The sequence below is a fragment of the Gymnoscopelus microlampas genome (assembly GCF_963454915.1).
Source record: "Gymnoscopelus microlampas genome assembly, chromosome: 12".
Taxonomy (NCBI): Eukaryota; Metazoa; Chordata; class Actinopteri; order Myctophiformes; family Myctophidae; genus Gymnoscopelus; species Gymnoscopelus microlampas.
The window spans coordinates 34,523,290-34,536,720 of NC_139949.1; the positions used below are offsets into that span (position 1 = coordinate 34,523,290).

Genomic DNA, 13,431 nt, shown 5'->3' on the forward strand with positions numbered 1-13,431 from the left:
ACTGTGGAACTAGTAAAAATAGCATGAAGTGATTGTGAATATCTGTTACGTCCTTCCAGGAAACTGGTCACTGTCAGTGTCACGTGAAAAGAAGTGGCCTTGACGTCAGAGGAGGAGACATGGTTGTCTGTGTTCTCCCTAGAACCAACTATGGGACTTAACATTGACAAAGGACTGGAATACACAGGGAATCAGGAGTTGGCATAACAAATGACTAAATTAGGCAACTATTGTAAAACAAAAAATTACTATTTTAACTTGCACCAATTCCAATTAAATATGGAGCATCTTTGGTATTGCATGTATCATAAAGGTTTCACATCACAACATATAGGTGTTTGTGGTGTGTTGCGCAACCCTGTTGCCTTGCAGAACTCGGCCACCATCCCACTGACAGCGCTACACTGTCCCTGTCAGAATACCACGGAGGGCAGCAGGCTGACTGACCCTGTGAGGAAAGCCTAAAGAGCCTCTCCTATTTCCCTCGCTGCAGCGCGTGACCAGGAGCAGCATATTGTACATATCGGTGAGAGCGCCCGGCTCACTGCCAGCCAGGACCCAGGCACCGGCCTGAGCCCCAGCCAAAGGCTTTGTCACCCCTCGGCCACGCCGCCGCCAGGCCCGCCACCCTGGTGGTCCATGCCATGTCCGCATGCTGAACCATCCCACTCAGTATACAGCTTAATGCTCGGCTTGGCCCGAACACTGTGTGTGTGTGTGTGTTAACCACTTAAGCCCCATTTTATACTTCTGCAAGCTCACAATACGTTGCACTGTGCCACGCTGTTAGTTTGTATCTGATATTTGTGAAATAAATTTGCCTATAATGACTTGCCCAAAACAGGGATGACAGGGTTAATGTGGTTATATATGATGACAAGGTAAATTGTTGCTTTCTCAGACTCAGAGAGTTGGCATGAACCCAATGTTAATAGGGAGTAGACATTTTTGGGTGTGACCTATCTGCTACAGTATAAGTTCAGGAACAGTGACAGGCTAGTAAAGCAAAGGTCATATTATATTAAGTCATCGTCTGGAGGCGATTTTAAATTGATAAAAAGTTAGTAATTGCGTTCAATTATTGAACGCAACAATACGTTATTAACGGTACATGACGATGTTACGCGTTTGCTCAAAATTAATCCCCAATCCCTGGTGTAACTTCTTCAGTGATGGCTCATAAACTTATCGATTTTCAAATATAACAAAAATCAATCTGCACGCTCACATTGGGGCTTAAGTGGTTAATTAGACTAATCAATTTAGATGGTTATAAAACACGTGTTTGGCATGTCGCTTCAAGAATATCTGATGAATAAAAAAAAAAAAGAATAATCGCTAAGATAATAATTGAAGCCCTAGTAGCATCCTCCCTGCCTGTCTTACAAGCCTGCTTCTCCAGAGCTCTGTTGACAGTGGCTGTCGTCAGGTTCCTTTCATGGCTATTTTAAGTGGCCACATTCAGGCTTCTTAGAACTGCAGGGTCATGGTAAAGATATACTGTAGTTAGTTTTGTGTTTAAAGGGTGTGTGTGTGTGTGTGTGTGTGTGTGTGTGTGTGTGTGTGTGTGTGTGTGTGTGTGTGTGTGTGTGTGTGTGTGTGTGTGTGTGTGTGTGTGTGTGTGTGTGTGTGTGTGTGTGTGTGTGTGTGTTATTTATTGTTAGAAATAGGATATACATACTGTATGTTTTATCTCGGTCAGTCCTAATGCAGATGTCTAGTGTCTGACTATTAAGTCTATTTATTGTATTTTTTTATCTATACTCTTATCTCTACGTGTACCTATCCTTTGTTTTGACGCTTACTGTGTTGCTACGACACCTGAATTTCCTCACGCAGAGTCGGGAATCAATAAAGATCTATCTGATCTCATCTTAAAGACACACACACACACACACACACACACACACACACACACACACACACACACACACACACACACACACACACACACACACACACACACACACACACAAAGCAGCCCTCCTCTTCTGTAATATTTAGGTCAACGTCCAGCGGCATAATGATATTTTTAAAAGTTCACTTCTTAATCATTAAGAACAGCAACATGCACAGCAGCGGAAATCAAAGAGATATTGGACGTTATCCATGCTGGTCATGGTAATTTTGCTAGCACCGTCATGGACTATCCCCAGATAAACTTTGAGCAGTTCGCCTTTGATTGTCTGCCATGCCCGGCGTGGTATGAAAACATCTTGGTTCTGTTGTTATTCAATCTGGTTGGGTACCCCATACGTGGGAACATTGAAATCAGTTCTTCAGTTTTTGTACACAAACTGTCATCAGGTATCGCTGCCTTATTAGGGAGGGTAATGTTAAACCTTTCCAAGCTGCTTTGTTTGACTTATTTTACTGTCTGTGGTACACACAGCATTGTAGTTTGCATTATTATTTGATTGGTCTTTCTTTCATTATAGGACTTACTTTTGTAGTCCTCCGACCACTCAAAGCGCTTTACAATGTGCCTCACATTCACCCCTAACACATGCTCACAGGTGGCGCAGGGGTAAAGTACCTGTCCACCTCCAACCATGGAGTCTAGGGGTTCGAATCCACTGCAGTGCATCCGGCTTGGCCGATACAAACACAATTGGCTGTGTTCAGGGAGAGAAGCCGGGCGGGAGGGTGATCTTTGTTGGTGCAAGCGAGCGACAACTACGGGCTGGGGCGTCGACTGTCAGTGGGGTCTTGAACGGGAGGAGTAGGGCCGAGGTGCTACGTCCTCCCAATGGGGGCTCCTCACTGGCAGGTGAGCCAGTGGGGTACAGTGGCAGTGGCTGCACAGAAATATGTGTGGTTTGCATGTTGACTACATTGGGAGCAAAAAAAAAAGGCTACACTGGTGAAGAGTGCCTTGCAAGACACCACCAACCTGCTGGTCAAAAGCAGTAAGGGTTCAGTGTCTTACACCAGGAAACTTTGGCACGAATTCTGGAGGAGCCCGGAGATTAACAAAGAACCTTCCGGTTCCCAGCTGCCAAGATGCATGAATTTTCTTTTGGGAGCATATGTATGCGGTAGCACTATAAAATATACATTATTTCCTGTTTCCTGCTAATTACACTAAACAATTAAGTAATTACAGACTCATCCTCTATAGGACCTGGCTGGTGGTGAATAAGTCTAATTTACAGTCAGATGGTGCAGACTTTGTGACACACATGCCGAGTGATTATTTCCTCTGCTGGGATCCTGAAATCAAACCCCTCATTGCATCTCCCATATCACCCGTTTAGTCTTGTTTCAGCCTCTAAATATGTTGACGTGTGGGTGGGTGGGTTGGTAGTGTGTGCGTGTGTGTGTGTGTGGGGGTGGGGGGAGGGTGATGGATGGGGATTGAGGAGATTAAGACACAGAGGACTAGGACATGGGGTCAGATGCTTAGATTTGACCCTTGAATCAGTTTGTTGGGTCGGTCAGAAGTGAAGTTGACTTACAAAATCCTCTTTCTTGCTTCTTTTATAATGCTAAATTCTTGAACTTTAAAGTTCTCAACAAAACCGCTTCCCATAACGGCTGAATTGGAAGTGAACTGAGGCCAACTGTGGTTTTCAAATACCAGCTCACACACACACGGCTCATTCACACTCGAGTCACAGCACATCTCTACATTCAGGATTCTTCATCATGCATATCATCACCGACTAGCCTACTTTCCACCTCGCCTTTCCTCTCATGTGATTCTGATTCAGAGGGACTTGTGACACGTGTATTGTCGCTGAACACACACACACACACACACACACACACACACACACACACACACACACACACACACACACACACACACACACACACACACACACACACACACACACACACACACACACACACACACACACACACACACACACACACACACAAACAAACAAGGAACGCATGACTCAACAGCAGTTAGTTTGTACTATAGCCCTCGGCTGGGCGTTATATCAATATCATGATTTCAGACTAGATATAGTCTCTGGGATTTTGTTTATTGTGATTGTACTATTCATTCATTGTTTTAAAGGCTACATTAAAATTATGTAATTTTAACTGAACTGTTCTATTATTTGCCTTTACCAACTTATCATATGGCATTACGGATGATTATTTAACAAAAATCTTATTGTGTCCCTGCAATATTGTCACAATATCGCTATCGAGGTATTGGGTCAAACATATTATTTTATTTTCTCCATGTTGCTCAGCCTTAGCCTGGCATGGCCAGACTAATATCACTGCCGAAGGCAATTCTTATTTTTGCAATGGCATATTCGTCTGGTTTCCAGGCTAGCTCAGCCTCAGCAATTTGTATGTCTACAGTCTCTACACCAAATGTCTTTGTCGAACAAAGCTGATCTACAAGCTGCAATCTACTGCTATTTTCTGCTGAATGTTCACCCCAGAATTGGATGCTAGCTAGGTTCATGTGATTATGTTTTAAACCCAGCTGTATGTCAAGTAGCTTTATTTGGGGGTCCACAGACCGCAGTGGCTGATGGTACCTCACTCAGTATTCAGCAAGACACTTTCACTACCCTGCCAGCCAAATCTCTTTGGAGAATGACGTAAAACAGGACCAGAGTTGATTTTCCTCCATCCTGAGATGGATAGATAAACATTATTTGATATTAGAGAGAGAGAGATATATCAGACTTAGAGAGAGAGAGAGAGGGGACTGCCTGGGAAGAGCATTTAACAGGTGTAGCTATGTAAGTAGACAATAATAGACAATAATATACAATAATAGATTATACAGTATATAATTGACAGGAATAGAAATAAATAGTTTTTTTTTTTAAATAGTCCCAGATATTGTACATACAGTACTAGACACGGCCAGTAATGAGGTTAGAACAGAAGAATGTTCAATCAGAGAATGTTCTATTCTAAGAACGTTCATCCTGTATGTACGAGGCAGTCACACAGTCGGTTATTGTACACCGACAGACTGGAAGGCCTGAGGCTGTGCTGTCATCCTCCTCCTCTCGCAGTCATGTGAGTTTTGGAATGCAGAAGTTGTCCTGTTACCTGTAATTGCGGCAACACGGTGGACAGTCGGTCACAGACGCAGTCAGGTGCTCTCTCAGCCTGTGGGCAAGCCTGTTGTTTTTTTTCCTAGTTTACTATAACTTAGTCATAGTAATGCTATTGTTAGGTATTGTTAGCTATTGTTAGCTAGAGCGTTGGTTTTCAACCTGTGCGGGTCAGGACCCCCATTGGAGTCCCCACATGATTTTTGGGGGGTTGCCTAGATGACAGTAAAGTGACAATTTCCATTTTTAATACCTAAAAAAGAAATTAAATGAAAAAAGATCATTACTGCATCAAAAGTAATCAACAAACTATACTATAAAAAAATGGTCAAACATTGGCTTGTAGATCGGCTATTTTCACTATTTATCTGTGGAACCGAGTCAAAGAAACTAATCGTAATGCCTCAACTCCTACAATTCCAAGTGCTTGTCAGGGTGGTTAATATGATTATTTTGGGAGGTCCCCAGTTCAAATATGGTTATTTTTGGGGGGGTCGCGGCCTCAAAGGGTTGAGAACCACTGTGCTAGAGGAGTATAGAGGTTGGGATGTGAGTGGGTCTTATTGCATAATTATGGATGATCGTTATCGCAGGGCATTTAATGTTTTTTAATTGTCTTTTTTTAATGTATTTATTCACAACAGTGGCTAGAGGATCCTCAAACTATCTGATGCTGGCGCTGGCAGTTTTCTAGTAACCGTGTCCTCTGTGTGTGTGTGTGTGTGTGTGTGTGTCTGTGTGTGGTGCCATCTGTCCTTGTATCGATGTGAATCGAGGTGTGGTTGAGTGGCAGGTGTTTTCTTTCACCCGGCAGAAAAGTGTGATCCAGCCACGCTCGGCAGGCCTGCCAGGGAGTGTTCCTGCTCTTAGCGGGGTTTCGTTTTTTGCCCGTGTAGCATTATTTAGCTCTGCCATGTCTCTATAAGGTGTTCTTTTACTTTTCAAAAGCAGGTGATTCTTTGTGACTGCCATGTTCTCTTTTCTTTTTGCAGGGATCGTCACCCCGAGTCCAGCAACCTTTTTTCTTTAGTTTTTTGAGGCTGTGATGTACTGGGACAACGTTTGTCAATGGCATTTCTATTTGCCTTTCATGCTTTGTAAACAAAACTGGACAGGGCAGTTATGACAAATAAGTATAAAAAGCCTTTTACTGAAATGTACAAAGAAACATCAATAACTGGTGGTACCAATAATCAAACAGGCCTATCCTTATTTAATAATGATTTTGTTTTACTATCAAAAATAGCCAAAATAGACGGTTGGCGTAACCGTCTGGGCACCTAGGCTGGTAATCCAGCCTGACAGCGTGTCGCAGGTTCAACTCCCGATCCCGATGGCCTTTGCTGCATGTCACTCCCCATCTCTCCCCATTTCCTGTCAGCCTACTGTCCTATCAATAAAGGCATAAAATCCAAAAAATACATCTTTAAAAAAAGAAAATAGCCAAAATAGCATGTTGAATCGCGAAGCGTTGTGAGCTTGTAGATCTGCTATTGCCCAAAATAAATAGGTTGGTTAAAAGAGGAACACGACCTGTAAATAATGATGGAAAATCTGTTCATCCATCTATTTTTATACAGGTGAATGGAAGCAATTCTAAGGATTATGCAAAAAATTGCGATTAGCTCAAATAATTGCGATCAGGTGATCAGATTATGTAATTGTGACGAGGCAGACTGCTTGGTTTGTAGGGGATGAAAGTACAGTATGACACACGCACGGGATATGATAGCATTTATCTGTGGTTGCCGTGCAGTCAGTGGCAGCGCAGATTGTGTGGAGACGTCTTTCCATCCCTCCTCAAAAAAAAAAAGCTCACCTGTCCGGGGTTTATTTAGATTGTTGTGACAACTGTATCCTGGAGGCTACGTGTGAAATGCGCTTGTAACATATCTCTCACCCTGTCCCGTCGTTCTCCACTGCACACGCTCTGTTGTGGCTAAGAAAATACAAAATAAACAATGCTATGGTGTGACTGGAAGACCAGCCACTGAAACACACAGCCTTGCCTTAATGCAGATACACACACACACACACACACACACACACACACACACACACACACACACACACACACACACACACACACACACACACACACACACACACACACACACTGTACACTTGCGTATGTGTTGCGCTGGCAGCTCACTGATAGGACTATTTCAAATTATTAAGAAGGAACTACATTGATGTTGTACCTGGAGTGAGTCTAACTGACTTGTGACTCATGACGTTTGTTATCACCTTAATCAATTAACTACAGATACGGAGGTAAACATTATCATTTCAATAGGTGCTTGTGGCTATTTGCGGTGCTAGAACTTTATGCAGTGCTTCAAAGCTTACAGTTAAGGAAAAAACTTTAACATTTTCACATTTATGGGTTAATAGTTTTGGCCATACTGAAGAAGTATGTTCAAGATATCAACCGATGAGTCAGACTGATTCAGTGCTGCTCAGAATTGTAGATGTACAGTAGAAATGATCAATATTAAAAACAACGCCTACAGCATTTTCCAACAGAAAGAAAGGGAAAAAATAAATGAAAGGAAAAGAAAAACCTCCTGTTAAAAATTGAACGGTAACAAATTAATTGTGGAAGAACTGGTAGCAGCCAGGACACGGGTCTGGTATTGACCATAATTAAAATTCTGTGCACGGGGGTCCAACTCGTCTTGAAAGTGGCCTCCTGGCCCATTTGAGTCTGAGCTGTCTGTTGTCCCAGGAGGAGCAGAGGGAGACTAGCCCTGGTCAGCCTCTCACGCTGTCCAACACACACACACACACACACACACACACACACACACACACACACACACACACACACACACACAGCAGTGCTCCACCGATCACCTGACAGTCTCATGTTGTTGTGTGAATTTAGTTCACCGCTATTCTTAGCCCCTGCTTTGGCAGAGAGAAAGAGAGGGGGAGAGAGAGAGGGCGAGGGAGAGAGAAGCCTGGGGAAAGACTGGCAGAAGCACAATGATGCCCAGGTAGGAGCCAGTAATATTTAACCACGCTGTGTGTGTGCTTACAAGTGGGCATGATGGTGCTTGCTTAAAGGGGAAGATTGATAGTGCTACTTAGAGGGGGTTTTGGGGTTAACGTTGGCTTTGTCATTTCATTTAGGCTAACTTTGTGTTTTCACAGTTCTGGACAAAACTAGTGGTACGGCAAAAGTGTGTGTGTGAAGACTGGTTTGAATGGAGCAAGTTGGTGTTTTTTCTGCTGGCTGATGCTGGCTGTAGTCACACATTGATCAAGTCTTTAGTGTAAAGTTATGTAATATGCTTTAGAGAGTACGTGTGGATTAGAAGGCTTGTTACACAGGGCACCTTTAGTTTTTTTGATGAGACAACCTTGTCTGTCTCATTTTTTAAAGGCTTATTTTAACAAGATGTGCTATAGTGAAAGAGCCTTTTGTTAAAGAACATGGTGAAAATAATGAATACCTTAATTTGTTAGCATCCTCGTTCTTGTATGTAATGAAGTCGCCGCTACTCTCGCTGTCCCTTCTAATGGACGTTCTCTTCAAGGAAACGTGTGTGTGCGGTTCTTTAGTACAGAGAGGTACATTTGGAGTCGTTTTGTGGTACACAGTCGAGGTCAAAGCAGTACAAGTAACAGTCATGAAGTCATGTGCTGCTTTTATGAATGACTCTCCCCTCGACACTGTGGCGGTCCACATGACACTTCCTCCTCTTCTCGGCATCGTTCTTCTTTCAGTGTTTCTTTCTACATCAGCTCCAGTTTCTTTTTCTTTACATTTTGTCAACTAGTTTTCATCTCAGATGTTTCTGTCATGTGACTTGTTTTCTGTTTTTACACCTTTCTTTTTTTCCCTCTTTTTTTTCTAGACTTGTTGCTTTTTCTTTTATCTGCCATTTCTCGACCCATCCCTAATATTTAGATATTTAGATTTTTTTCAACCAAAAAAAAAAAGTACTCCTACAGATTTTGTCCAAACATTACGCCTACCTGGCCTGGCGGAGTCCTGTGCTCCGAAGAGCAAATATTTCTAGTTATTTTTTTCCCAGCTGAATAATGAATAAAACATTATTTAGGCCCTGGTGTCGGGTAGGACACCTACTGGTTGACAAGTAGCACTGCCTGAAGCTCATACGGGCAATATCTCCCCTGGCCAAGTGGGGATTCCGTCTTGGAAGAACAAAAGTTGGTCTCCTGCGCCGCTTACCCAGGTTCGAATCCAGTGTAAGACATGAAACATACAGATTGCAGCTTTAATTTCTCCTTTTTCTTCTTGTTTCTCAATGCGTTCTTAAAAAAAAAGTTTTAGTTTCTCTGTCATCTCCTCTTTCCCTCCTCTCCTCCCTCTTCTTCTCATGTAACGCTGTAACTTGTTACAAAGTTCCATAACTGCTCCACTCTTCTCTTATCTACTGTCTGGAGCAGCAGCATGACTTCACAGTCTGTGAACACAACAGACAGTCTGTCTTGTGCATTTCAGGGAGCTCACTCTTAGCACTGAACTTACTCAAAGCCTAAAAAATACCCTGCTAGTGTTTTCATAGAATAGACTAGGGATGGGGAACCCTAAATTAAGGCTGGGCAATATTGCCTTATAACTACAGTATATTATGATGTGATTAGATATTTTTGCCTTTACCTACTTCATTATTATATAAGCATTACTGAAGATTATTTATCAAAAAGCTCATTGTGTAAATATTTGAGAAAGCAGTCATCCCCATAATATCATCACAAATATTGGTATCAAGGTATTTGGTCAAAGATATTGTGATTTGATTTTGTCCGTACCGCCATGCGTCTAGGCCTCTCCTAAATGGCAGACTTCACACTTCAGATCAACTTTGCGGTGCTCCAGACATAAAAACTCCATAAAATCCATTGTAAAACAATACAATACACATGCTAGATTACTAGTCTAGACTTAGACTCCAGCATCAGACATTAAATAACATTGACGGAGTAAAACAATAAAATCAAATAAACTTTAGTTAACAGCATACACAGTATAATATACATTACAGTACTTTGTCATCCAACGAATAGCAAAAATAGCCGATAAACAATGACGTGTCGCATCACAACAGAACACACTGTGAACTTGTACATCTGTTTTTTTCATATTGAAACGTTTTGGAAAGGAGGGTGGGGGGAGGGTGGGATAGGGGTATGTAGTATATGTACATTTTGTCATACGATATGAAAAATTGTATGTGCAGTATGCTTGCCCCTGGGCCTTGTACTAAAAACTAATACAAATATCTTGAAAAGAAAGAAACGTTTTGGAAAGGTTTAGCCTACAATGATATGCCCAAAATACGGACATCAGTGTTAATGTGATAATACGGGTTGTTTCCTCTGGTTCCCTGCATAAGACAAACTACTGATGGATTTGAGTTGAGTCAATTTTCATGATGAGTTTGTGTCCTGGTGTGAAACTATCAATCCACCCAACACTGTAACATGTTGGAGACAGAGTGGTTGTAAATTCCTCACGTAATTGTGTCTATAGCATTGCTATATCAGGTCATGCTGAAACACTGAGAAAGGACTTTTTGATTACATAAGTCAGTCAGTGGTATGCAGGGCTCTGTTCTGTTCTGTACAATGTAATTTGATCTCATTACAGAGTGCTGTACAGTATGTGGGCCAGTGCATTACATCATGCAGTGCATTCAGTGATGGAGGTCAGTATATGGGCTGGGTCTCCCTGTGGGATCGGTGCCAGGAGGGGGAACAGTTTCCCCCTTCTTTAATGGACACACACGTACGCATAAAACGTCCCTCAGTATCAGTTCAAACTTAAGTGGCACCAGGGAATATTCCTGACATTTTGCCTGGCAGATTGAATCCTCCTGAGAGACGAGCTGGTCTTTCAAGACCCAGCCTGCAGCCTATAGGCTCTGTCTGTGTTAAACAAATGCTCTTTGTTTTTAGCAAAAAATTCACTGCGTGCCCCAAAGCCAAAGTCACTGATGCCTGGCCTAGGTCCATTAGGACCTATGGGGAGCTGTCTAAACATGTGTTGCTACTAGCCAAGGACGAGTGTGTGTGTGCTGCTTGTGTGTGTTCATGTCTGTGTTTACAAAGATGTTTATATTCTTGGCGCTGCCTTGTAAGAGAGTGGGCGATATGGCCAAACATCACGGAAACAGTATATATTACAATAATCAGACTGAAGAGAAATCCTGCCACTCAAGTGAAATGTGCTGTACTGTCCATTCTGTTTTCTTAGGATTTTGTGTCTGCATGTGAAAGACGTTGAATACACTCTGGGTTTGACAATAGGACACTGAGGTTGTAGTACATGATTGATGACCCCCCCCCCCCCATATCTCCTGTCCAGACTGAACGGCTTAGCTTCTAGGAATGTGTTTGGTAAATGCTAGGTCACATAGTACTGTACATGCTTACACAAGCATGCCATCACACACGCTGGTATTCCCTGCACTGTTAAGCTGAAGTAACGCATAAACCTCAGATGCTGTGTACGTGTGTGTGCGAGAGAGAGAGTGCAGTATACTTAGCTGTTCTCGTTGCATGCCAGGCCCCTAACCCTTTGCCTATAAACACTGGCCTTATGGGAGGCTCCTGCACCCCCCCCCTCCCCCAAATAAAAGGCTATATTTAGGGTTCATTCAGTGTCCATCTGCATGACCCGTCTGTCCCCCAGACTAGAGAGAAATCCTCTGTCTGTCGTTCCCACTCCCCAGTCATTTTCTAAGCTTCAAACTCAAGCAGGGAGTCTTGTTTTCCCCAAATTCATGGCAGTGTTCCAAAGCTCGGGGAAAGAAGTGATTCCACAGCAGCAGGTAATTGCTAATCCTTGTCGTTTGATGCCCCTTTTCCTAGAAGAAGTTCCGGTGATTTCATATGTGACAACACCCTACAGTAACTCCCTCCTGCCATTCAAAAGTGAGCTGGCACAGAATAGGTTCTTCAGAAAATGTCCCATGCAGGTAGAGCTGCAGAGGACTGGTAAAAACGAAATAAAACAATATCTACATCTTCTTACTTAGCCTAAAACTGTTTACAAGTTGAAATGTCCTGGACATTGTGATCTGTCCTGCTGTCTAATGACTGCATTTGGCACTCTAGCTAGCAATCTGGTGGCTGAAACTGGCCAAAGAGAAGTTTAGTGGCTGGATGGTGGTTGCTTCCCATCTGAACACAGTCCAGGGCTTCTCCCAAGGTCTTTTTTACCATGTGGTGCTGGGTTGCCATTGATCTTGCGTAACTTATATAGCATCGCTGTCAGGTGGAAACCGTTTATGTCCAAAACCGTTACTGTTCAGGAAATGGGGGGGGGGGGGGGGGAGAAAAATAACCTGTGTACCAATGTAGTTATTTAGTCACAAGCTCTTGTTCATGTCTTTCATTGATTACATTTATAACATCCACCTTACATACTTTATCACTTTCAACCTGGCGGCCCTATTTTGGTTATGTCATTATAGGCGATAATCTTACAATATATATATTTTTTAAGTAGTGAAAAACTGAAAATAGCAGATCTACAAGCTACTATTTTCACTACTAAGCTAGCTAATCTACAAGCTTAAAAAGATTGCCATTCTACAAGCTCACAACGCGGCGCATCACGACACTTTGTGAGCTTGTAGATTCGGCTTTTTTTTGCTACTTTTCTTCGACACCGTCATACGACACGGTCTTCCAAAAACTAAACAAATATACATACATACTTGGTTGAAATGGGGAGATACAAGGTTTCTGCCCGACAGCAACCATATAATACTTTTGATTTGATAGTCATTCTGCAGTAGGGCTGTAAACATTTAACAGTCCCTTTTATGTCCCCCAACGAGTCATTTTATGTGTCTTGTTGTTTTAATTGTTCCACTGCTTGTTCCGCCATTACCGTTACTTGTACAGTAATAGCCGTCACAGTGGTGGTGAGTGGGCGGTGCACTGATCTGGGTGCCTCCCCAGTGGCTGTGGTATGAGCAAGAGGAACGCCAGTTACGACACGACTGTTGGCACTGCCACGCTTACCACTGCTGGGAGCTGTGACAGATTAAAAGGAGTTTATTACAAGCTTATTACAACCGTACCCCTCCCACCCTTATGCTTATGTTCCTGTCTGTCCCTCATTCCATTTAGACACCCATAATGTTGGCACTGACATTACCACACTTTACAGAGGGCTTTTAATTGAGGTATCGTATGTCGTCTGACTGGTGTATTGCACTAATATAAACAACAATAACATCTGGAATCGATTCGTAGGTAGGTAGGTAGGTAGGTAGGTACTTAGGTACTTTATTCATCCCCAGAACAACACAGTCAACAAGTCAGGTCAAAAAACAAAGCAAAAATTCACACAAAGACAGATGTTCAGTCTGTAATGGAGAAACAACTGGATATCAATTGTCTTGTC

The 13,431-nt window shown here is 42.6% G+C and overlaps 1 protein-coding gene across 2 annotated transcripts in view; it reads left to right on the plus strand.

The window, feature by feature from the left end:
* Nucleotides 1-13,431, plus strand: part of fnip1 (folliculin interacting protein 1) — a 47,679-nt gene that overhangs the window by 3,304 nt on the left and 30,944 nt on the right. The window lies entirely within an intron of this gene.